At 38.7% G+C, this 24183-nt stretch overlaps 1 protein-coding gene across 1 annotated transcript in view; it reads left to right on the top strand.

Annotated features, from left to right (window-relative positions):
* Positions 1-24183, top strand: part of GPC5 (glypican 5) — a 654600-nt gene that overhangs the window by 220469 nt on the left and 409948 nt on the right. The window lies entirely within an intron of this gene.

Here is a 24183-nt window from a genome sequence, read left to right as displayed (position 1 = left end):
GGAAATTTTAGAAAGCAGCAGCATAGTATGGTGCATTAAACTGCTTTTCACTCCTGTAGTGTGCATGTGAAATCTATGTGGATAACACAATCCATATTTGAAACTGCACCATATATTTTAAGGGTACAAAGTTTGCTGAGCAAAAACCCTGGTATTGTCTTGAGGGAGTCAGTCAGCAAGTGACTGAAGAATCGGAACCAAACGTTAAGTGTATAATTTGCATGAAGCCTCAGCAAAACTTTTCTGCACTATGGATTAAAAAGTGTTAGAAACAAGCTGTGCTATGCATTTTTTAATTCAGTTTTTGTTTCAAGAGCTAATGCAAGCAAATACAAATATATCCTGGTGGATTATGGTTATCTGTTAGGCTTGTGATTAGGTTTGCTAGCTTTGTTAGGATCTGTCCAGAAAGAGAAATACTACACTGCTCTGTATTTAATTGTTACATTTAAAAAAACCCTCCCACAAACAAAACAACAAAAAAGCCTAATAAATATGCTGATTCCAAATTCCTTCTAAAGTAAACACATGAGAAAAATGTGCTTATTCATAGAAGAAAAATTGTCAAGACTCATTACATATATAAAAATCATAACTTTGATAGTAGTATGATTGAATAAATATTTATATATATATCTTTGTGAGGCAGCTTAGTTACTACTTCTGAAAAATCCTTTTCAAATGACTGCTACTGCTAAACCCGGGACATCTTTCAAATGTGTAACCAACCAATCTTGATATACTTTACTAAACAGATGGTGCAGTCTCATTTAAAATTATTTTAATGAATTCATTTATTTAAATGACTTTCCAAAACCTTACAGCCTAAAAGTCATATTATCTTATTCACTGGCTTAAAACCAGCATACTTGCCATCTCTGTAGTGCTCATAAATCTGCCTGTCTTTGGCCCTTCTTAACCCTTACCTGTTTTTGATGGGCTTTATCTTTAAAATCAGACAGATGAAAGTTTCGGGAAAGATCTAGAATTCTGCTGTCAAGAGCCCACCCTACGGTGTTTGCAAAGTTCATTATCCCCATCCATGTGGGTAATACTTTGTAGAGAAAAAGGGGATACTGCATTCTCTTTTCTATATTTGATAACTGTAGGAAGTACAGTTCTGGAAGTGGGATATTGATGAGGCATCTCTGCTTCATCTTTTCCCTGGGCTTTTCTTGTCTCAGGGAGTAGTTCATCTTCATCTGTAGACTACCTCACTGTACTGACATGAACAGGTGTGAAGAAAAAAACCCAAGCTGCAAACAATGAACTGGATCTGTAAAGAGAACCCTAAAATGATCCTTTTAGCTATAATTTCTTAACAGTAGTTGTCTCCCAGTTTTTCATGTGTGATCATGACTTGATTAGAAGCTTCTCTTCTTGTAACTTGTTTGTCACTTCAATTAAGCAAAATTCCTGCCTGTTGATGGGATTACAATTACAGTGAAGTGAGAAGTATCCTGCCCTTCCTCCATATTCCTTAAAGTACCTTTTTCCCAGGTTCAGTCTCTCCTTATCAGCTTCTTGGTTTTGTTTCCTGTCCCTCTCCAGTTCCTTTTCCTGTATTATTAAAAATCTTACAGTTTTCACTTAATTCCATAAAATATTTCATTGTCATACACAACATTTTTTAAAATGGATTTCTGACTTTCTTTGTTTACCATTGGTATGCAGGTCTGGGACAGTGACAGCCCAGCTTGAACACAGAAATGTTGCTTCCAGTTAGTCGTGGCAGTGACAAAGATCTGCTTTTAAACATCTGAATTAAGGCCTTATGTTAGCTAGTAACTATTTAATATAGGAAAATAGGAGAGAAAGTGTGTGATAGTGTCTGTGAAAACTTTTGCCTTGATTGTGAAAGGTAGGGAGGCATTTTAAAGTGCAAATAATAAATGACTGCAATAAAACCACAGTGATAAGGTTGAAAGAGGCTACAAAGTTCAAACTGTTACCTTAAACTGTAATTTCCTTCTTAGCTGCTTTGCCCTGACTCTGCCTTGCAGCAGAAGTATTTACTGAGGTCTATGCTGAATTTGTTCTGTTTGAGCTTTAATGTCAAAGCATAGAGATCTGTGCAAAACCAAAATTGTAGCACAACATGTCAAGAAATATAACAACATACCTTTTTAATGAGAATAGGCAAACTTCTATCAGACCTGTATCACAGTAAGGCTACTGATCATAACATTAGCCACCATTTCTTTACTTCTTGATCCCCTGATTCAGCACCCTTGTGATATGCAGAGATGTAACAATCTGCTTTCCAAGTAAGTCTTACACTGATTTTTATTATTGTCATAACCCTGGACCATGACATTCAATAGCATCATGGAAGCACTTCAGGAAGTGCTTTATTTGTTACAATAATTTGATCCATTCCATCTGTTGTTCTCTACTTTCCACTTGACTATTGCTGTTCTCTCTCTTATCCTTGACTAGAGATACTTCTCTAAACCTCTGCACCTATGTGCCACAGTGCAACATTTTGTATCTAGTACATATTTTATTGTAGCTGTGAGCTTTCCTTCATTCTTCTGTTTAAGAACTCCTTTACATTTTTGAAGCCTTGTTTGAAGTGCTAGCCATCTGGTTCCATTACAGTTCAGCTGCAGTTAGTCCGTCCTGTAACAGCTTCCTTAATTTCTGAAGTGTCTCCTGTTCTTGATTAATCTGAATGTTTTTGACTTGCACTCTTTCTGCAATAGTAGATTAAATCTTTGCCTCTATACTTCTATTTTTGAACGATGTGCAATACTGAAACTGAAAATATGTCAGGGCTTACATGTGCAGGGCTTTTTGGTTTTTGTTTTTTTAATCTACATGTACCATTAACACTTACTCCTCTCCACCAATTTTTAGATATCTTGTCTAGACCACTCTCGGGGTTCATCCCAATCGGGTAATTTAGTATGATATCTTTAGTATGATTTCTCCTCTGGCCTCACACACTGAACTACCTGCCCAGCATTTCAGCCCACTTCTAGCCCCTGTAGGGATTCCTCCTTCCAGGGAGTGGATGACTGCGAGAGAATGATTTCAAGAAGTTGAAGAGGATCTATCTTCTATTAATTTTCCCCTGAAAAGCTCACTGCTCTTCTGGTTGATTCCTGGTTTTGCTAGCTCAGAGATGATACTGCTATATCATAGGTGTTTGCTATCCAATACAGATATTGGAGTCACTTGGGAATTTCAGGAATATTTCTTATATTCTCAGACATTACTTTTATGAAATGGGCCACTACAGCTAAGAGTCAAATGAGCAGTCAGTCACTCCTGGAATCCTTGATATATTTGCAGTAAAGTATATGAACTTACTGAACCTTTTAAGAAAGCTACCAGATAAGCCAGAATATAAATCACAAAATAATTAAGATCCTTTTGGAGACAGTTCACTTTTTTGTTCACACACAGAATTCCATGAATTTAGTCAAAGGGGCTAAGATCAGAAAGAACTTAGGGTGTTTGATTCTGCTAAGCATCTCCTATTAAAGCTACAGGCAATAGCTGGAAAATGTTCAGAATGTCCAGTCATGATATTCCAATTGTAGTATTGCAATGCATCTATTTTTCACTGCTGCCTTCTGTTTCTATTTAATCCAGTTTCTTATTTTTCCTAGTACCGTTTTTCAACATGAAGAAAAAAATAACCTGCAAATAAATGATTGAACAGAAACAGAAAATCAATTAAATATTTCTTGGGAAAAAAAAAAAAGTTGAAAATGTTAATAATGGAAAAATATGAACAAATAAGAAGCTGTGAATGTTCAAATTATATTTTATCTTTTATTTGATACTCATATAAATAGTTTCTCTTCAAAAAGTTTTCCCTCATCCATTCTTTTGATTTTTGATTCCATATTCAGCTTTAAAAAACACATAACTGAAGATTGTTAATTCTGACAAATTTGCATATCTTAGCTCCATCTTATAATGAATTGCATGCCAGTAAATTTTTTGTATGTTTTTTATTATTTATTTCAAAATAGCAGTAGCCTGCATTTTCTTGAACATTCCATAATCTTCAGTTGAAGGCCATCTGAAAAAAAAAAAAAAAATAGAATGGCTTTTTATGACTTTTCTGGGAAAAAGATTTTGCTGGAAGAGCATCATCAGTGAGATGAAATGCAGCTTTTCCCATAGAGTTGGTGGGCAACTGCTGCTGAGTATCCTCCTGGCTCAGATACCTTTGAAATTGTGGGCGATGGAGAAAGGGGAAAGAAGTGTTTCTTAAGAACCTACAGCAAATGTATCTGGGTACGTAAAATAATAGATAAATGACAAGTAAAGTGAGTGGAATACATTCCTTTTCATCTTTAGTGGTCTTAGATGGTATTTGCAGCAAAACCCCTCAATTTTGATAAAGTGTTTTAGCATTTTAACCTGCTGATTATTCATTTCATATAATAGAATCATAGAATAGTTAGGGTTGGAAAGGACCTCAAGATCATCTAGTTCCAACCCCCCTGCCATGGGCAGGGACACCTCACACTAAACCATCTCCCCCAAGGCTTCATCCAACCTGGCCTTGGACACTGCCAGGGATGGAGCATTAACAACCTCCCTGGGCAACCGATTCCAGTGCCTCACCACCCTAACAGGAAAGAACTTTCTCCTTATATCCAATCTAAACTTCCCCTGTTTAAGCTTTAACCCATTACCCCTTGTCCTCTCACCACAGTCCCTGATGAAGAGTCCCTCCCCAGCATCCCCATAGGCCCCCTTCAGATACCGGAAGGCTGCTATGAGGTCTCCACGCAGCCTTCTCTTCTCCAGGCTGAACAGCCCCAACTTTCTCAGCCTGTCTTCATATGGGAGGTGCTCCAGTCCCCTGATCATCCTCATGGCCCTCCTCTGGACTTGTTCCAACAGTTCCATGTCCTTTTTATGTTGAGGACACCCGAACTGCACACAATACTCCAGGTGAGGTCTCACAAGAGCAGAGTAGAGGGGCAGGATCATCTCCTTCGGCCTGCTGGTCACGCTCCTTTTGATGCAGCCCAGGATACGGTTGGCTTTCTGGGCTGCGGGCGCACACTGAAGCCGGCTCATGTTAATTTTCTCATTGACCAGCACCCCCAAGTCCTTCTCTGCAGGGCTGCTCTGAATCTCTTCTCTGCCCAACCTGTAGGTGTGCCTGGGATTGCTCTGACCCAGGTGTAGGCCCTTGCTCTTGTCATGGTTGAACTTCATAAACTTGGTATCAGCCCACCTCACAAGTGTGTCGAGGTACATCTGGATGGCATCCCTTCCCTGCAGCATAAATCCTTATTCAGTTTTGTTGCTGTTTTTGCTACTAAATAAATTCATTTTGCTGTCCTTTGTATAAATGAGCCTGAAAATATTCTGAAAAAATGGAAGAAGCCGGTTTTAAAAGCAGAATTCAGGGGAGTGTGTATATTTTGTGGATTCCTATTGTAGTAGTGAAATTTACAGGATATGTCTTGTAATGCTTTCAAAAAATGTTTTAGACATTTTTTCAGATATGAAAAAAATGAGTCTGTTTACAGGGATCAGCACCACAAATTGCAGGAAGTTATTTTCATGCCTATATATTATTTCCAGAATTTATAACTAAACCCTCATTTGATTACTTTTGAGGCTATTGTCTCTAAGACTTTCTGGTATTGTAGTTCAACATGGAATATCATCTATAGACCCTGAGGTTTTGTTCTTTACTTCTGTATTGTACAGGAATAGGTGGCTCAGGTGAAAGGCTTAATTTTATATAATCCTTTTAGTGCTGCTCAACTTTTCCCTTTGCCTTTCACTTTCCCCTTTTTCTTCCCCTATTTCTTCCCCTTCCTCTCCCTCTCTCTTTTGTTTGCCGGTGCATTTAAAATAATAATGTTAAAAGCACTACTACTTCTGAATCTTACCTTTATTGCTTTCTAACTTGTAGGACAGTTCCGTTATTCAGGGTATGAAATCTGCAAGTTCCTTCAGGACAGGAAAATAGTATATTGGTTTTGTGTGTATTTCTAGAAGAAAAAAAATTACACGAATAGCTATTATTACTTTGATATTAAAAGCAAAGTTGTAGTCTGGGCTCACACTATCATTTAAATTGGTAGCTGAGACTTTCACTGTAAGAAAGGGAAAAAGGCACCTCTAGAAGCAATTTAGACTAGAGATGGCCTTGTTCATACTCTAGAATATCTCATTTTCTTATTTTGGCATCCTAGAATGACCACAGTCCAAACTGAGGTATCTTTCTTAGATGTGTTTGGCCAAAGACACGGAATCTCGTTCATTATGGGCAATATCACATTCCACTTGCATCTGTTCATGGGGACATCAGGCAGCTATCTTTCAGGAACACACTGACCACTTCTCAGCACTAAAAAAATCCTGTAGGTTGTTAAAATCAATTAGCAGCTCCCCAGACACGTAAACTTAATTAAAACCCCCTGATGAGCTGATATCTTGGGAGTAATTTGAGTGTACTTAATTAGCTCAGGATATATTTTCATGACACAAAGAAATACCAGTGTTAAGGATTCTCATCTGTCAGACATGTCAGGTCTCTTTTCCTCATTCTTGTTTTAGAGCCTTTTATATAGGTGATTTGGAGTAATTCGGAGGGACAAATAGGCAGATGATTGCTTTTACCCAGCTTTGATCTGCTGTGTAGTATGGGACCCCAGTTGTTTCAGGACTGCTAAGATAACAGTTTTTTAAAATCAACAGTGTTTCATATTACATGCTTTGGTTGCAGAGAATTAATTACAAAGAAGAGAAAGAACAGGACTGAGATCAGATTGCATAACTTTTGCTAATAAGTTGCTCATTACAGTGCTGGCCTAGGCAATGTAAAACCTCAGTTCTAGGTGATTGTAGAGCTGGGAAAGAATGAACCCAAAAGTTACTGTATAAAGAGCTTGGGATGCTGTAAGTTCCAAATGGAATTGATAGAACGACCGAGTTATATAAAAAAAATCATAGTATTTACAACTATTATTGTAAATCCACAGTATCAATCCAGTAATGTATTTATTTATTTAGATTGTGGTGTGCCATCTTTTATTCAAAAATAATAATTATGGACAAAAGTTAAGCAAAGAGAAGATGTTGAATCACTCTGTTAAAGTTATTGTACACCCATTGTATTTATTTCCGCCTGAAAAGATGACACACAAGAAGGCTCTTCTTTACTAGAAGGAATCTAAATGTAGTCCTGTGTGCTTTGTTGGCAGCAGCATCAGGTGGTCATTTCCCATGTTAATGAAGTGCTTTAGTCACCTTAAAAGGTTTTTTGACATTTTAAATTAACATACTGCTGAAAAAGAAAGAATACATATGCAAAAGCTCTGTAGGTAAGGTTTTTCTTTTTCAAAGGACAAACTGAAAAAAATAAGGATTTGAGAGCAGCTCTGCCAATAAGTTAATGATTTTGAACAAAAATAACCATATCCGAATTAGTCTCTTAATTAAATGTCAAAAGACAAGAACTTAAAAAATAACAATGTGGGGATACAAATCAAAATGGATAAATAAAAATGCAAAAGCCTACTGGAAATAAGAGACGTGGTGGAAGTATGTTGTTAGAAAGTACAGGGATTGTTTGGAATTATCAAAAGTCAAGACAACTTAAACTTGTGGGGAATAGTAAAACAAACACTAACACAAAAATCTTCAGCAAGATTAGTTTCAGAGAACTGAGCTTCTGTACATCCATTTCCACCAGCAAAGGTGATGTTGAATAAAGAACCTAAAGGGTGAATTATGAGAATGGCATAATGGAAATAAAATGTAGATTATGAAGATAAAAGATTTTAAGCCTTGATTCAGGCTTCTGTATACTTAAAAGTTGGACCATGCTGCTGTGAATCAATTTAGGGAAAAATGGGGGGGGAGAAAACAGAAAACATGCTTAGAGACAACATGAGTTCGCAGAGAGCCTTTCGTGACAGAGCAATACAATATCTTGTCAGTATTCCATGCAGACAGCATCTTGTAGAATCTTTGCTTGAAATACTATCATAGAATAATTTCTGGGTGTTAATAAGATAGTTGCTAAAATGTTATATGAATTACATTTGTCCTAGTTAGAGTCATAAGCATTATAGAGTCTGTAGTTTAAAGACTAGTTAGTAGGCTGAAGGAAGATGACTGAAACAGCTCCTCAGAGGGTGGCACTGCAGCCAATATTAAATGTTCATTGCTTAAAAAGGTGGTGTTTTACTATTTGTAAATTACATGGTTTGGCAATCAGAAAAAAAAGTCAGATCACACAGAAACAATTAAGGTCAGAATAACAGAAATAAGATGAAATATAAAAATGTGATATGAACTTGTGCATAAGGGACAGCTTTTGAGTTAAAATTAAGAAATTGTGTGAGGTTGAAGCACACTAGCTGAAGGCTATTTTTTTTTGGCATCAACTTTAAGCAATCTTTTAGAATTACAAACCACATAAAAATTAAATTTGCTATTTTTTTCTGCATTTTTTTCCATGAACTATTCCTTAGAACTTTTATTTTTATACCTTAATTTATAAAAGCTTGAACAGTATTAGTATTAATAAGGTAGTATATTTCAGTGTGATTGGTGAGCTTTTGAGCTTACTATTTCGTGTACCCGGTTGCACTACAGAATTCCTTTCAACATTTCCTAATTGTTTTTTCAGATTCTGTGTTTATTTTTAGCATTACATATTATTACAAGGTAGAGATAGCAATATATATTTTTATTTTCAGTTATTTCTGCTTCACTTAAATATTCCCAATTTGTACATAAATATCAGACTGTTTTAATCTATTCTAAAGTTGCTTATAATATCCTGCTTCCTGAAAATAACACATTACAACTATTTTACCTGTTTTCTGAAAAACGTGTTCATGTTCTTTTTTTTTTTCTTTGAAACTGAGGAAATGATGATTATGTTATTTTTGAGGAGTTTTTCATGAAACCAAGAAGATTAAAATGGCTGGGACTTAGAGAAAAATCAATACTACTTTAAAAATTACTGTATCTTCCACATTATATTGAATTTGAGATGTTGTTGATGATCTGATTTTATTTCAGAGTTTATTGCCTTGACAGAATCAATAATCCTACTATTCATAAATTTAGTAAAGCTAAAAGGCTCAGATTATTCCCCAAGCCACACACACCTCTAAAATATATAAAAAGTTTTTATTAAAATTGAATATCTGCTGACTGCTGAATAGGTGTGCAGATTTATTTTAACCATGTTCTGCTCTGTTGATATTTCTACATGTCATTTCACGATTACATAGGTTAAAAAAAAGTATAATAGAACCATAAAGAATTAATTCTCCCTTCACTGAACTTTTCATAGGAAACAGCTGCAATCAGAAATATCTCATGAAAGCTTTTTGTGAACATTTAATTTCTTTTGCTGTGATGGTGTCCATGAACATTTTAAACTGTAGGCGTGGTGAAATTTGAGTCTTGTAAAAGTCTTGTGGGTAATGTGAGACTTTTCAAAGTGAAAAATAAGAAAATTTATTTTAAAATTGGTTTTGTGCCATGTCTTGGTAAGCCGGTAGATAAGTTTTTGTAGCTGAATGCTGTCTAAAGGCTTAAAAATTAAAATCCTCTTCTTAATTTGTAGAATCAAAATGATCATCTAAGTAAAAAAAAAAAAAAAAAAAATCTGTCAAACTGGCAAGGTACTTTCCACCACTTAACTGTTTGGTTGAGCAGTTTTGAGATGGAAAAGAATTGCAAGCAATTATAAATTTACAGAAGAATTACAAAAAAAAAAAAAAAGGCAGAAAAAATCTAAACTGCAATTCTGAAGCAATTGTTTGAATGATGAATTTCTCAACTGTTGGAAGTTAATTCAAATATCATTATGAATATTATAATTAAAATATTTAGTAGTTATCTTTGGGGTTTTTTTAGTAGCAATTATTCCTTAGGCATAGATTTACACAGCATCAAGTATCAACATTTATGAATGTTAGCTATTCTTACCAATCACATTTTTCAGTGTTTTGTCTTTTTTATGTTGTTTTGGTTTTTTTTTAATATTGGTGAATATTTTTGCTTATAAAAGACGTATAAACTCCAATCAGAAATCCCTTTGCAATAACGATTTCAAAACTTCTTTAGCATGACTTTAAAAGACTGGCTTTGCAGGCTGTTAACAAAAAGACCTCTAAATCTGAAATAAGACAAATTAAAAGCTTTTTCTTTTATATTTTTCTTTTTCTTTCAGTAAATGCTGACTATCTCGCACATAGTTACCTGTGTTAGAATAAAAATTAATCAGATGGAGCTGTATAATCACAATCCCTTTCTCTTTTTTTTTCTTGAGAAATAATATTTGATTTCGAACAGAATAGTTAGGGTTGGAAAGGACCTTAAGATCTTCTAGTTCCAACCCCCCTGCCATGGGCAGGGACACCTCTGATATTTCACTTTAACACAAGCCAAATAATAGAAAATTCAATTGGTATCATTGGGTTTATTTTTAAAAATGTGAACCCATGCTTATGAAAAGGAGTGAAGTTTCTTGCTTCTTTATCACTATTAGTTGTTTACTGTCAAGAACAAATTCAGTGTTTGTCTTTAATTTCTGATTGTAATGGAAGTTTAAATTAAAATGTATTCAGTAAGACAACATAATGTGTATGTGATGAAAAGAGGCAATAAAGGACAGTTCTCTTAAGACAGCTGGAATAGGGGAAATTATGGGTTCCTAATTGTGTGTAGAATTTGGTTTATTGTCTGTTTCAAGTTTTGATCTCTTTTGTTATATGTTTTCATTTAAGCTTTGTTCTGTAAGTACCATCATTTAGCTTAAATGTATTTGGTGTTTACTCCATAATGATTTATATTTACACTTCTTTCCCCTTCCTTTGGTTTGTTTGTTTTTCTGAAGTACTCTTTTTCATATTAGAGCTCTTTGAATTGTGAATTACATCTTTCTGCAGTTTGAATTTCTGTTGGGGCTTTTAGTAGGGACAGTATTATAATTTGGAAAACACACAAGTAACATAAAAATAAAAGAAACTAATGACAAATGATGACTAGAAAACATAAACCTTGGTTGCCCTCCTCTGCTATGTATATTAAGGTGGGCATGTACACACTAATGACATAGCATGAGACCAAACTCAGAAGAGTTACTAGAAAGGAAAGCTATGTGTCAACAGCTGAAAATGTTCTGTTACATACCACTGCCATCGTTCAAACTGTATTGCAACAGCACAGCAATGTGCACAATCCAAGTGTAACTCAAGACAAAAACCATTGGAGCCTGAAGACAAATTGTCACAGGATCAGAGTGGCTGAGGTTCAGAGGGATCTCTGGAGATCATATGGCTCAGACCCCGTGGTCAAGCAGATTCTTCCTGAGCAAGTTGCCCAGAATTATGTTCAGATAGCTTTGGAATACCGCCAAGATGAAGACTTCATAACTGTGTGGGAATCGCCGGGAGACGAGCTCATCAGATGATGACCAACTAGTCTCGTTTATTGCTAAGCAGATGGATACTTATATACCTTGCTTGCATGTTTATAGTTTGGTTACAGAGAGATTATTGGCTTACAGCTTTTACATGTTACAAGATCATTGGTTTATAGCTTCTGCATGTTACAAGATCATTGGTTTATAGCTTCTACATTTTTGCAGCTACACCGTGCACCCCCCCACCATCCTCCTTCTCATGCACTTATCATTTAGTGGCCTTGGCTGTGATTGGTCATAGTATGTTGCTGTTTGCCGGTGTCCTTCAGTTCCTCATTATCTGGCGTGAGAGGTTTGCACCATGTTCTACACAGATGTCTTGTTTCAGCTCGTTGATGGGAACGTGACCTTTTGACCTTTTTCGACAAGCCGATCCTCCACAATTCCCCCTTTTTCTTTATAAAGGAATAAGGACTGAGTCAGGAGTCGTTGTAAACAAGCAGAACAATAATGCAAAGCATAACAAAGTAACAAACCCCCTATAATTATGAGACCTATAACAGCGAAGCAGCTTGTAAAGCAAACGTATATGCAGCTCTATGAACTGAAACTTCTAAAATCAGCTAAATATTTCTGAAGCGCTATAAGTGGGTTACATAAAAGATAATTTGACAGACTATACAAAAGGTCTTTGTTTCAGCTGACTCTGGCGAAGATGCCTTATAGACTGACAACCACCACAATACAATTCTACTGTAGGGTCACACTGATGACAAAACTACAGAGTTATCAAAGCACTTGTTGTATCACCAATCTCAGTTGTACCACTATATGCCTGTGGCCATGGACCGGGTCTAGGAGGGCGACTGTGCTCAACGAAAGCTCTGTGTTGACTAAGGAGTTAAGTTCTTCTATTAGTGGCTGTAGCGATCGGCGCAAGCAACGCTCCTCCCGGGCCTGCGAGTCAGGGTCCATACACTAGCTCGGAGACGCCATCACTGGAGCTTCTGCAACAGCCGGTCTTAGTCACTTGGATGGTACCCACAAGGGTCCTGCAGGAGCACAAACACAGGCATAACCACGGCCCAGATATATTAATTCTGCCGGGCCCTGCCACAAATCTGTATTAGGATCTCGATAGTACGCCTTAAAAGAAGGCTTTATCTTCTGTTTGTACAAAGTGCTTAATAACCGCTGGAGTTTGTTCATCATCAAAGATGCATAAATAATTTAATGTAATTTCACCCATATAATCAGCATCGATGACACCTGGAACAATGAATAGTCCTTTCAACGCAGATGATGATCTCCCCAGTAGCAAGGCTAGTCTCATAGATTCTTTTAACAATTCTGGACCTAGCTGGACTTGAGCCTCCTTAGTGGAGAACTGTCCAGTTCCCATCAGGTGTTGTAATTGCACCCCAATCAGGGGATCTCCCTGGCCTCGCTGAACTGCAACTGCCTCTTGACAGGCTTTCTGCCAATACATGTTCCATAACAGCAACTGCGAAGGGGTGAGGATTAATTTCACAATACTTTTAATATAACAGCAAATCTGTTCCCCAAATATATGACTACATCTGCATAGTGGGTTCAAACTGAATGCCTGTAGAAATAACAGTTTGCCTTAACTGAGATAGCAATTTCAATTTAAGGGAGACATTTCAGCATTTACTGCCTGACCTTGAGCGTTAATCTGGTACTTAACAGGAAAGGTGAGAATCTTTTCCTGCAACGCCTGCAAACAATCAAAATCATTGTTTGACAGAGCCTCTCTCTGAATAGATTTCCAGTCTATCACCTGTGTTACCTGTGCTCTGCAACTTTACCTTTTTTCCTTCTCTCCCCCCCACCTCTTTTTTTTTTTTTTTTTTTTTTTTTTTTTTTTCAAAAGTTGTTCACTCTGCTTTGCACGGCTACAAACAGCAGCCTGCTCGGCAGCAGCTACAGCTGCCTGCCTGCTTCAGCAGCAGCCATAAATACCTGTCAGCAACCACACTTTTGCATTAACCCTTTCTTGCCTGAAATGTTAAACCACTACCTGTTAAAAGCTTTTACATGAACACGATAACAAAAAAAAATACATAGAACACCATCTGCTCTCATCACACACACACACATACGTATGCATATGGGATCCCACGAGCACATTTCACACAACTACAATGTTTGAAACACAAAATCCAGACAATCATTACTCGCACTACACAGTCCCATGTACAGAACGTGGCACAAGGACTCTGTGAAGACTATCAGGAAACCAGCTCCAACAAGCATCATCGCAGTGTGAGGTGGCAGGCTCAGCCCTAGCGAGCGTCCCCGCAGAAGCTCTGCCTCCCTCACATCGCATGAGGCTAGGGCTTTTATACTGACCAAAATGCACACTCATTCTGACACAGGTGGCCAGCCTATGTCAGAAGAAGTGGCCAGCAATATCTATAAAGGTTTCCAAGCATCAATAGAAAACTACATCTACCGCTCTACCATCATCCCTCCACCTAGTCACTTCCTCATAGAAGGCTATAAGGTTGGTCATACATGACTTCCCCCTCATAAAACCATGTTGGCTGTTCTTAGTGACCCCCTCATCCTTGATATGCCTAGTGATGGAGTCAAGAATAAGTTGTTCCATCACCTTTCCAGGGATGGAGGTAAGGCTGACCGGTCTATAATTACCCGGGTCCTCCTTCTTGCCCTTCTTATAGATTGGTGTGACCTTTGCCATCCGCCAATCCTCAGGCACCTCGCCCGTTTTCTTGATTTCAGTAAGGCATTTGATACTGTCTCCCACAGCATCCTCATAGATAAGCTAAAGAAGTGTGGGCTTGACGATCAAGTAGTGAGGTGGATCGAGAACTGGTTGAAAGGAAGAAGGCAGAGAGTTGTGGTCAATGGCGCAGAATCTAGCTGGAGGTCTGTGACTAGTGGAGTTCCTCAGGGGTCGGTGCTGGGACCGGTGCTGTTTAATATTTTCATCAATGACCTGGATGAGGGAACTGAGTGCACCCTCAGCAAGTTTGCTGATGACACAAAACTGGGAGGAGTGGCTGACACACCAGAGGACTGTGCTGCCATTCAGCGAGACCTGGACAGGCTGGAGAGTTGGGCAGGGAGAAACTTGATGAAATTTAACAAGGGCAAGTGTAGAGTCTTGCATCTGGGGAAGAACAACCCCATGTACCAGTACAGGTTGGGGGTTGACCTGCTGGAAAGTAGCGAAGGGGAAAGGGACCTGGGGGTCCTGGTGGATAGGAGGATGACCATGAGCCAGCAATGTGCTCTTGCGGCCAAGAAGGCAAATGGCATCTTAGGTTGCATTAGAAAGGGTGTGGTTAGTAGGTCAAGAGAGGTTCTCCTCCCCCTCTACTCAGCCTTGGTGAGGCCGCATCTGGAATATTGCATCCAGTTCTGGGCCCCTCTGTTCAAGAAGGACAGGGAATTGCTTGAAGGAGTCCAGCGCAGAGCCACAAAGATGATTAAGGGAGTGGAACATCTCCCTTATGAGGAGAGGCTGAGGGAGCTGGGTCTCTTTAGCTTGGAGAAGAGGAGACTGAGGGGTGACCTCATCAATGTTTACAAATATGTAAAGGGTAGGTGTCAGGATGATGGAGCTAGGCTTTTTTCAGTGATATCCAGTGATAGGACAAGGGGCAATGGGTGTAAACTAGAGCATAGGAAGTTCCACGTTAACATCAGGAAGAACTTCTTTACTGTAAGAGTGACAGAGCACTGGAACAGGTTGCCCAGGGGGGTTGTGGAGTCTCCTACACTGGAGATATTCAAGGCCCGCCTGGACAAGTTCCTGTGTGATGTACTGTAGGTTACCCTGCTCTTGCGGGGGGGTTGGACTAGATGATCTTTTGAGGTCCCTTCCAACCCTTGAGATTCTGTGATTCTGTGATTTGCTAACTTCTAGTACATGAGTATCACAGAGAGACTGTATCAATTGAGTTGTATATGGGACCCCAAGTCCACGGTCCGCCACAGTCCTCCCGATACCCCTGATAAGGGCATACGAGACCTTCCCACCGCGGGTCTTGATCCAGCACATACACCACAGGGAAAGCACACAATACATCTGCATCCCCCACCCATCTCGCTTCTCCCTTTACAGCTGTCCATTTATCATGAGGATTTGGGGGATATAAATTAGGCTTCTTTTCCGGCTCCATGTCAAAAGGATCATCCAGGTCAGCATCAGAATTAACAGGCGTCAGAACTTCAGGAGCAGCAACAGCAGCCTTATGAGCACGCACAGGCTCTTTCTTGGGGTCAATAGGGTCCGGGTCAAAAAGACTGTCTTCATCTCTGTCTTCAGACTTTGCAGCCGCGGCGGCAACTGGCAGAGGCTCAAGGGTGGCCAGGGGTGGGGGGGGGACACTGGGTTCCACGATCTCACTTTTTGACTTTAACATCTCTAAAATAGTTCTCCAAATGACCAACAAATGTTTCACAGTGTCACTGCCCTCCGTGGCTGCGTTCTTCGGAGCTTTCCCGATCCCTGCTGTCTTCCCAGCCTTTTGTTTTAACAGGGTATTATATATAGCTTGCCAAATCTTATCTCCAAATTTTCACCATTCTGCTTATTCATGGACAGTGTGAGGGTTAACAAAACATCCCTTAGACTGTCCATAAGCTAACAGCCCCTGCAGCTCTTTCTGCAGGTCGATCCCTTTAACCTGCCGCTTTTGTAAGAAGGCAGTAAATAAATCATACGCCGCTTGCCTTTCCATACCTTAGCGCGCTTGTTGCAGCCCCTTCAGGTTTCGGCGGCGCGTTATTGGCCGGGTTCGTCTATACGGTCACCCAGGGTCCGGCGCTTAAAATCCTGAGATCTTGGCGCTTTGACTGTCCTGTGGCTGCGATCAGGACCCGAGCAGAACTTACGTCGTCCCACCGTGGTGTTCGAGGGATCACGTCGGGGTCACCATTTGTGGGAATCGCCGGGAGACGAGCTCATCAGATGATGACCGACTAGTCTCGTTTATTGCTAAGCAGATGGATACTTATATACCTTGCTTGCATGTTTATAGTTTGGTTACAGAGAGATTATTGGCTTATAGCTTTTACATGTTACAAGATCATTGGTTTATAGCTTCTGCATGTTACAAGATCATTGGTTTATAGCTTCTACATTTTTGCAGCTACACCGTGCACCCCCCCACCATCCTCCTTCTCATGCACTTATCACTTAGTGGCCTTGGCTGTGATTGGTCATAGTATGTTGCTGTTTGCCGGTGTCCTTCAGTTCCTCATTATCTGGCGTGAGAGGTTTGCACCATGTTCTACACAGATGTCTTGTTTCAGCTCGTTGATGGGAATGTGACCTTTTGACCTTTTTCGACAAGCCGATCCTCCACATAACTGCTTGGGGCAAACTGTGCCAGTTTGTGCTCAGTCACATAGTAAAAAAAATAAAATAAAAATCCTGGTGTTCAGAGGGAACATCCTGTTTTTCACCCATTGCCTTTGGTCCTGTCACTGGGCACCATCAAAAGAAGCCTGGATCCCTATTCTTTACGCCCTCCCTTCTTTATACCCTCCCTTCAGTTATTTGTACGCATTTATGACATCCGCTGAGCGTTCTCTAGGCTAAACAATCTGTTCTCTCACTGTTTCCTTGTATGGAAGATCATTCAGTCGCCTAATTACCTTAATGGCCGTTGCTGGATTCTCTCCAGCAGCCCCTCTCTCTTTTGCCCTGTGGTCCCCAGAACTGGACCTAGTACTCCTGGTGTCACTTCACCAGTGTTGAATAGAGGGGAAGGATCACCTCCCTTGACCTGCTGGCAGCACTCCTCCTAATGCAGCCCAGGACACCATTAATCCTCTTTGCCACAGGGCCACGTAGGTGGCTCACATTCAACTTGGTGTCCAGCAGGAACCCAGCTCCTTTTTTGCCAACCTGCTTTCCATCTAAGTGGCCCCCAAACTGTACTGGTGCCTGGGGCTGTTCCTTCTCAGGTGCAGGACTTTTCATTTTGTTTTGCTGAACCTCATGAGATTCCTGTCAGCCCAGTTCTCCAGCCTGTTGAGGTCCCTCTAGATGACAGCACAACCCTCTCCTTCCAGTTTTGTGTAATTAACGAATTTGCTGAGGGTATACACTGCCCCATCATCCAGATCATTACTGAAGATGTTAAGCAGGGTTGGATCCAGTATTGATCCCTGGGGCACACCAATATTTATTGGCCTCCAACTAGACTTTGTGCTGCTGATCCCTACTCTTTGTGCCTGCCTATTCAGGAAGTTTTCAGTCTTCCTCAATTGTCATTGATTATACAGTCCACTGACAGTGTGGTTCTCCTGTTACTATAGTGCAGTCACGCTGTTTAAGTGTAAAATGTTCTCACCAAAAATCACTGCATTTCACTATTGCTTTTCTTACTTTTATTATTGACTGTAACTTTCACAAATGTTTTGGAGCAGGGCATTGCTGTGAGTTCATATAGTCATGTCTTGACAGCATTTTTAATTGTACTGTATTAGAAAAACATCCACTTAATAGTGTACTCGAACACTGAATGTAACTAATTTAAAATTAATACAAAAATATTTTGGAACTGGTGACTATTCATATTGCACCTTCATAGACAAAAATATCTAGGTCAGTCTTCAATATTTAAACTGTAAATCTAATAACTGTTCATAACTATTGCAGGTCTGCCTCTTCAGTCCATTGCATCCTGTCTCTCTGAGAAGAAAAATAAAAATATCCAATTTCTGGTGCATTAGTAATAGAAAATACAGGGAAGTGTCCCCAGGAAGTGTTTAGTAAACAGTTGTCTCTGCAATATGCTGTCTGACACGAAAAGAAGAACAGAGAACAGTCTATTGCTGTATTGTTAACAAGAAGAAAATCAGAATAAAATTAACATTAGAAGGTAAATAAGAAAACGAAGGTACTATTAAAAGATCTTTAAAAGTATTCTCTCTGAAAAACCATTAATCCAATACTCCATGCTCCCAGATTTTTAGAAGATATACATCTTTTTGGCAAAAAAAGGGAATTTGATTCTTGTCTTGCCATTTTTCTATTATTTTTAGCACTACTTCTTACGCTTTTTTCATAATATATCTGAAAGCACCCAAAAATATCGATTTCATCTTGCATACGTTGTTAATGGGAAGCCAAGGTATAGTGAATATTGAGGTGCTATCCATGCTAGCCAGGTTTTCGTTATTAGTGGCCAGTGGCAGCTCACAGAGTAGTGTGCAACCATAATGCCGTGATGTTCCCAGTACAGTCTACTTTCTATAGAGTGCTGCACAGCATAAAGTCATGGGGAACAGAGGGGACAGAATATTGAGAGGTAGGAAAAATGACGCTTATCCAAACAGCATGCTTGATGGTTTACTGGCAATGCTCTTTGATCTAGAGTTTAGAAGATCCCCTACAATTTGAAAACTATTTCTCTGCTGTCCTAATGACATAGTTTGATAGAACAGTAGAGATCTGCAGGTATGCTGCAAGAAATCTGTTGGATTCTTAACTGATTCCTCTTCCTCACCCACCAGTTCTTTATAACTTCAGTATTGTCATTCATAATGCAGCCTATACATAATGTTTTCTAACTAGCTAAGCTATCTGGAACAAAATTTATAAAATATAGTGACAGAGCAGAATAAAACCCCCCAGGATCTTTAAACAGTTCTTATCTTTTGGGGGAAAGTATAATAATTTTATTTTTGGGTATACATCTGTATTTCATTTAGAAACAAAGAATATTCTGCCATTTAGCTCAGTGTTTTGTAATAATGAATAATGTCTTTGATGATACCTTGTAAAAACCTAAATGTATTCAAGCTTGTTTTGTTTTTTTTTAAATAAAACCCCAAACTCTCTACATATCTCTTCCATTTCTTTTATAAGCACCTGCAAATAATTCTCTTGTTTAACCTAGAACCTCTTCTAAATAGGTCAGCTGCAGTGCTAAGTATGAGAGATGATAAATCTGGCAGTTATCTGACATGTTCAAGGGAAAAAGGAACCATTTTCATTTTTGCATGTGTAATTGCCTACAGGAATATGTTCTTTAAGGGTGCAAAGAACTACACAGGGTTCTCCCTGTCTCTTCTTATAGTTTTCTCATGGTACATTGGTGAGAGTACTATTCATGACTCATCCCTCTTTGGAGCATGGGAAGCAGCAACCAATTGTCCAAAAAAGTCTCATGCCAATATTTCTTTGTGCTTGTTTATGAATCTAACTGTATAACTATCTTGTTTCATTAGGTGGTACTGTAATATATCTAGCTGACATGGAAGACAGCAACCAACATGAACAAGTAGATTTCATTCCTAACCATGGTTGCCTAACCATGACCTTTTTTAATAGAATGTAGTAAACAAACCTTGTAGTAGCTATAGAGCAATCTGGAAAAGCAAAACAAAACACCCTCTCCAAGGACATAGTTGCTGCATTCATCACAACAACTGAATAATTATACTCATCCATCTTTCTTACTTTACTCTGTTAGATCTCCATTAAAATATAGACATATTGGTTGTTTTGTGTGCGTGATGTAGGCTGTTTGCCAGGATCAAGTTTTCTTTTCAGATGCTCTGATGTCACAGTATCACAGCTCAACATCTTGAAGCTATATTTTACTGTTTTTTGTAAACTATGTTGTCTTAAAAAAGGACTGATTTCTGAAAGGGACTAGCTGTTCATCAGCAGTTAAATCAGCTCCAGAAAACAGATAAAATATCAATCTGAAAGCCGTAAATTCATGAATTATTACACTATGCGCTATTATGACAGTCTTATAATACAAAACTATTTGATGATTGTTATATTCTCTTTCATTTAAACAGATACTTATGGGAGAAAAATATATGTGTATATGCACACATAAAAATATAGTTAATGTCTGTTTCTGTAAAAGTTATCTTTTTTTTTAAATGAAATTAAGTATATATATGCTTATGTACACACATGCATACGTATAAGAATCGTTATAGATACACAGTCACATATACTCATATAATCTGTCTGTTTCTGTGGGTAAAGAGATATAGCTATGGTGGAATTGTCCTCTGCTTGGAGGTAGCAGATAATGGGCCTCCTCTGTCTTTTCACTATCAGTATTATTTGGAGTTTTATATATGCTTCTGCCCTGTAATGGTGCCAGTCCAATGAAATTAAAGCAAATTTCTTTTCTGGAATCTTGGCACAAAACTGGTATCCACTTCCTATAATTCAACTTTTCCTGATTACTTATTTTTAATCAGAGAACACAAAAACTTTTTGGCTGCTTGTTTAGCTCAGTATTCAATCACCTCCGTTTCAACCACAGCTTTCCTTAGCAAGCCTAATAATATTTTGCAGAAACTCAGAGGACAGTGAGGAATAAGTTCATATGGTGATTCTTGTCAAACTAGTACTGTGTACGCTGTAAGTTAGTTGCTTGCTAGAATACCTGTCACAAATAGCTCAACACATGTCTTTGTGTATTGCCTCCTAAACAGTTCTTTCATCAAATCATACAATCAGCTAGGTTGGAAAAGACCTTTAAGATCGTCAAATCCAACCATTACCCCAGGACTGCCAAGACCACCAGGTTGGTTTAGAACCAACCTTCACTCTGTGAAGGCTGATTTCTGAAAGAGTTCTGTCTGTTTTCTGAGCTGCATTGCCTAGAATGGAAAAGTGTTTCAGTTTCTGCTTGTTTACTATATAGGTTAGTGCAGACTGTCTTGGATTAAGTTTGATTGTTGCATTTAATTTCAGGAAGGCTTTAATTTTTGTGACATGGCCTCACTTTTCAGTCACTCCCAGTTAGAGTCATTTTATTTAATCATTCACCTCAGTGCAAACAGTCCATCAGGTCTTTAACAACAGAACAATGACATTAAAAAAATGGAAATCCATATTATGAAAGAGGACCTAAATCAACCCTTACTGATTAATTCCCCCTTTATTCACAAAGCCTAACTCATCCCAACTGAATCAATCAAAAAGCTATTACCTTCATACTTGCAAGTGTTACTTTCAAAAATCAATAAAAACTGAGTTCATTTTTAAGATGCAATATATTACCAAAAGAGAAGTTCCCATTTACTTAGGCTAGAGATTTATCAAAACCTGTTGTAGCTGGTAAAATCCTGTTTGTTGTCCCTGTATATTTTTTAGTGTTTTGTAATTTCCAACCTTGTCCTTTTTTTTTCTTTTTTTTTTTTTTTTTTTTTCAGTTTCATTTGCTTCAATAGCTGGATTACCATTAGTCATGTGAATGGGATTTTTTTTGCTTTTGAGCATGAGTTTTCTTCATGATCTCATGGGAATTCTTTCTGATATGTATAACATGTTTTCATTCTGTTTTTTAACAAGGCCACAGTAAAAGTGGTCCAAATTTGAGGACTGATGGGTAAAGACAGGACCCACCTGGCAAAGCAAAAGCTCTTTGCCAATGGGCTGACAAACACAGTGGGGAGGGCTTCAAACTATGTCCAGTGGTGGAGGGACATTACAACCCAGTTAAAAAAAAGCAGTGCACAGGGGTGGAGAGCAAAGGATGCAAGGTGATAACATCAAGAGATACTCCAGGAACAATAAAACAGGGCAAAAGAAAGCCCTCTTGAAATACAGATGAATATATGCATCCTTAGAAACAAGCAGGAAGAAATAAAACTCCACATGCAGATGTTGAATTGTGATATTAGTGATGGTGCAATAACTGTGTGGTGGTGGGATAGCTTGCATAACTTGAGTGCTGCTGTGCCTTCATACAGTCTCTTTAAGAATGGCAGGCAGAGAATAACTGGAGGGGAGGTTGCCCTTTATATTAAGGAGCAGCTTGAAGGTATGTAGCTCTTGTACGCAGCAGACAACAGTCTGGCTGAGAGCTTGTGATATCCTGGAATTAGGGGAGAGGTCAGTGGGCATGACACTGTGATGGGAAATCATCCCAGATCACCTAATCAGTGTCAAGAAGACAACAAATTCTTCTTTAAAAAACTAGATAAAGCCTCTGTATCGCAGATCCTGGCTGTTATAAGAGGATTTAAGCTCCCTTCCAGCTCCTAAAAGGGCGACAGTACAAAATGCAAGGAAGAATTCTAGAGGGCATCAGGGATAGCTTCTCTGTACAGGTCCCAAATGGACTAGGTAGGGGATGACTCACAGCTGGAAGTGACATTCAGTAACAGCTTCCTAGGGATGTGTCAGTCAGCAGTAGCTTTGGCTGCAGTCACTGTGAAATTGTGGAGTTCAGGATCCTGGAGGGAGTAAGGAAAGAAAGTAGCAGAGTACAAAATCTGGACTTTAGTCAAACAGACTGGTTTATTCAAGAAACTGGTGAGATCCTATGGGACACAGCTCTCAAGGGCAAAGGAGGTCAGGAAAGATAACAGTTTTTTAAGGTCAGGATCTTTCTAGCATGGAAGCAATTCATCATGAGACTCAGAAAAATAGATAGACACCAGGAGGCTGGCTCAGCTAAATTAGGAACTCATGAGAGCTCCAGTGCAGAAAGTCATCATTCCAGGGGTGGGAACAGGGACAGCTGCAAGAGGTTTATCCATATACATCCTTGGGGCCCTGTAGGCTTCAACCATGAGTGTTAAGAAAGTTGGCTGATGTCCTTGCAAGGCTGATCTCTATTGTCTTTGAAGCATCATGGAGATTTGGGCATGTGCCCAGTGACTGAAAAAGGAAAGGCAAGAGGTCAACCCAAGGAACTACAGGTTCATCAACTTTGTTGATGGGAAAATCATGAAGTTGTCTTTACAGGAGTAAATCATGCCTGATCAACTTGATTTCCTTCTGTAATATGATTGCATTTTCAGACAAAAGGAGAGAAGTGGATGTTGTGTACCTCTACTTTAGCAAGGGTAAACACCTTCCACTGACACAGACTCCCATAACACTTTTGTATTCAACTTGGGACAACAGGGCCTGAAATGGTTGGGCAACAGAGGAGGCTTTGTAGCTGTTGATCTGAGCTTAAGTGAAACACATATGTAAAAGAATATTTAGAGTGAATTGAAACAAACAAAAAAATAAATTTAGAAGTTACCCTTATACAAGTTGAAAATTATGTTTGCATTTTTAGTTTGTAGAAGTCCTATTTATTTTTCCTCCACTGTTGATAAAAAAGATAGCAAAATGCAAAAATTACCTGAGAAGCTTTATATTTTGACCAGATTTTAATCTAAGTTCAGGATCCTAGCTGTTTTAGCCTTGACTCATTAGTTGTATTCTATGATTAGTTGTATTCACAGATCTATGCCATTAATCATCAAAATGTATTAGTCTTTGTCTAACTTGTCATGGCTGGAGCACCTCTCCTATGAAGAAAGACCGAGAGATTTGGGTTTGTTCAGCTTGAAGAAGAAAAAACTTTGAGGAAACCATATTACAATACTTAAAGGAGGCTTATAAGAAGGATAACATTTTTTTTTACCAAGGTCTGTAGTGACAGGACATGAGGAATGGCTTTCAACTGAAAGAGGGTAGATTTAGATTAGATATTGTAAAGGAATTCTTCACTATGAGGTTGGTGAAACACTAGAATACATTGGCCAGAAGTTGTGAATGCTCCAGCCCTGGAAGTGTTCAAGGCCAGGTTGCATGGGGCTTTGAGCAACCTCATCTAGTGGAAGGTGTTCTTGCCCGTGGCAGGGGTGTTGTAACTTAGATGGGTAGTTGGAACTGTTAGATGGTCTTTAAGGTCCCTTCCAACCCAAATATTTCTGCAAATATTTCTATTCTAGCCATTGCTGTTTTCCTCAATGAAAATTTCAGAAGAAATAAACAGTAATTTAACAGTTCAACAGCAATAGAGTTATTTATAAGACAA

Source organism: Lathamus discolor, chromosome 4 (genome assembly GCF_037157495.1).
Source record: "Lathamus discolor isolate bLatDis1 chromosome 4, bLatDis1.hap1, whole genome shotgun sequence".
Classification (NCBI taxonomy): Eukaryota; Metazoa; Chordata; class Aves; order Psittaciformes; family Psittacidae; genus Lathamus; species Lathamus discolor.
The sequence above is the reverse complement of the archived record's forward strand: the minus strand, read 5'-3'. Positions and strand labels throughout refer to the sequence as shown.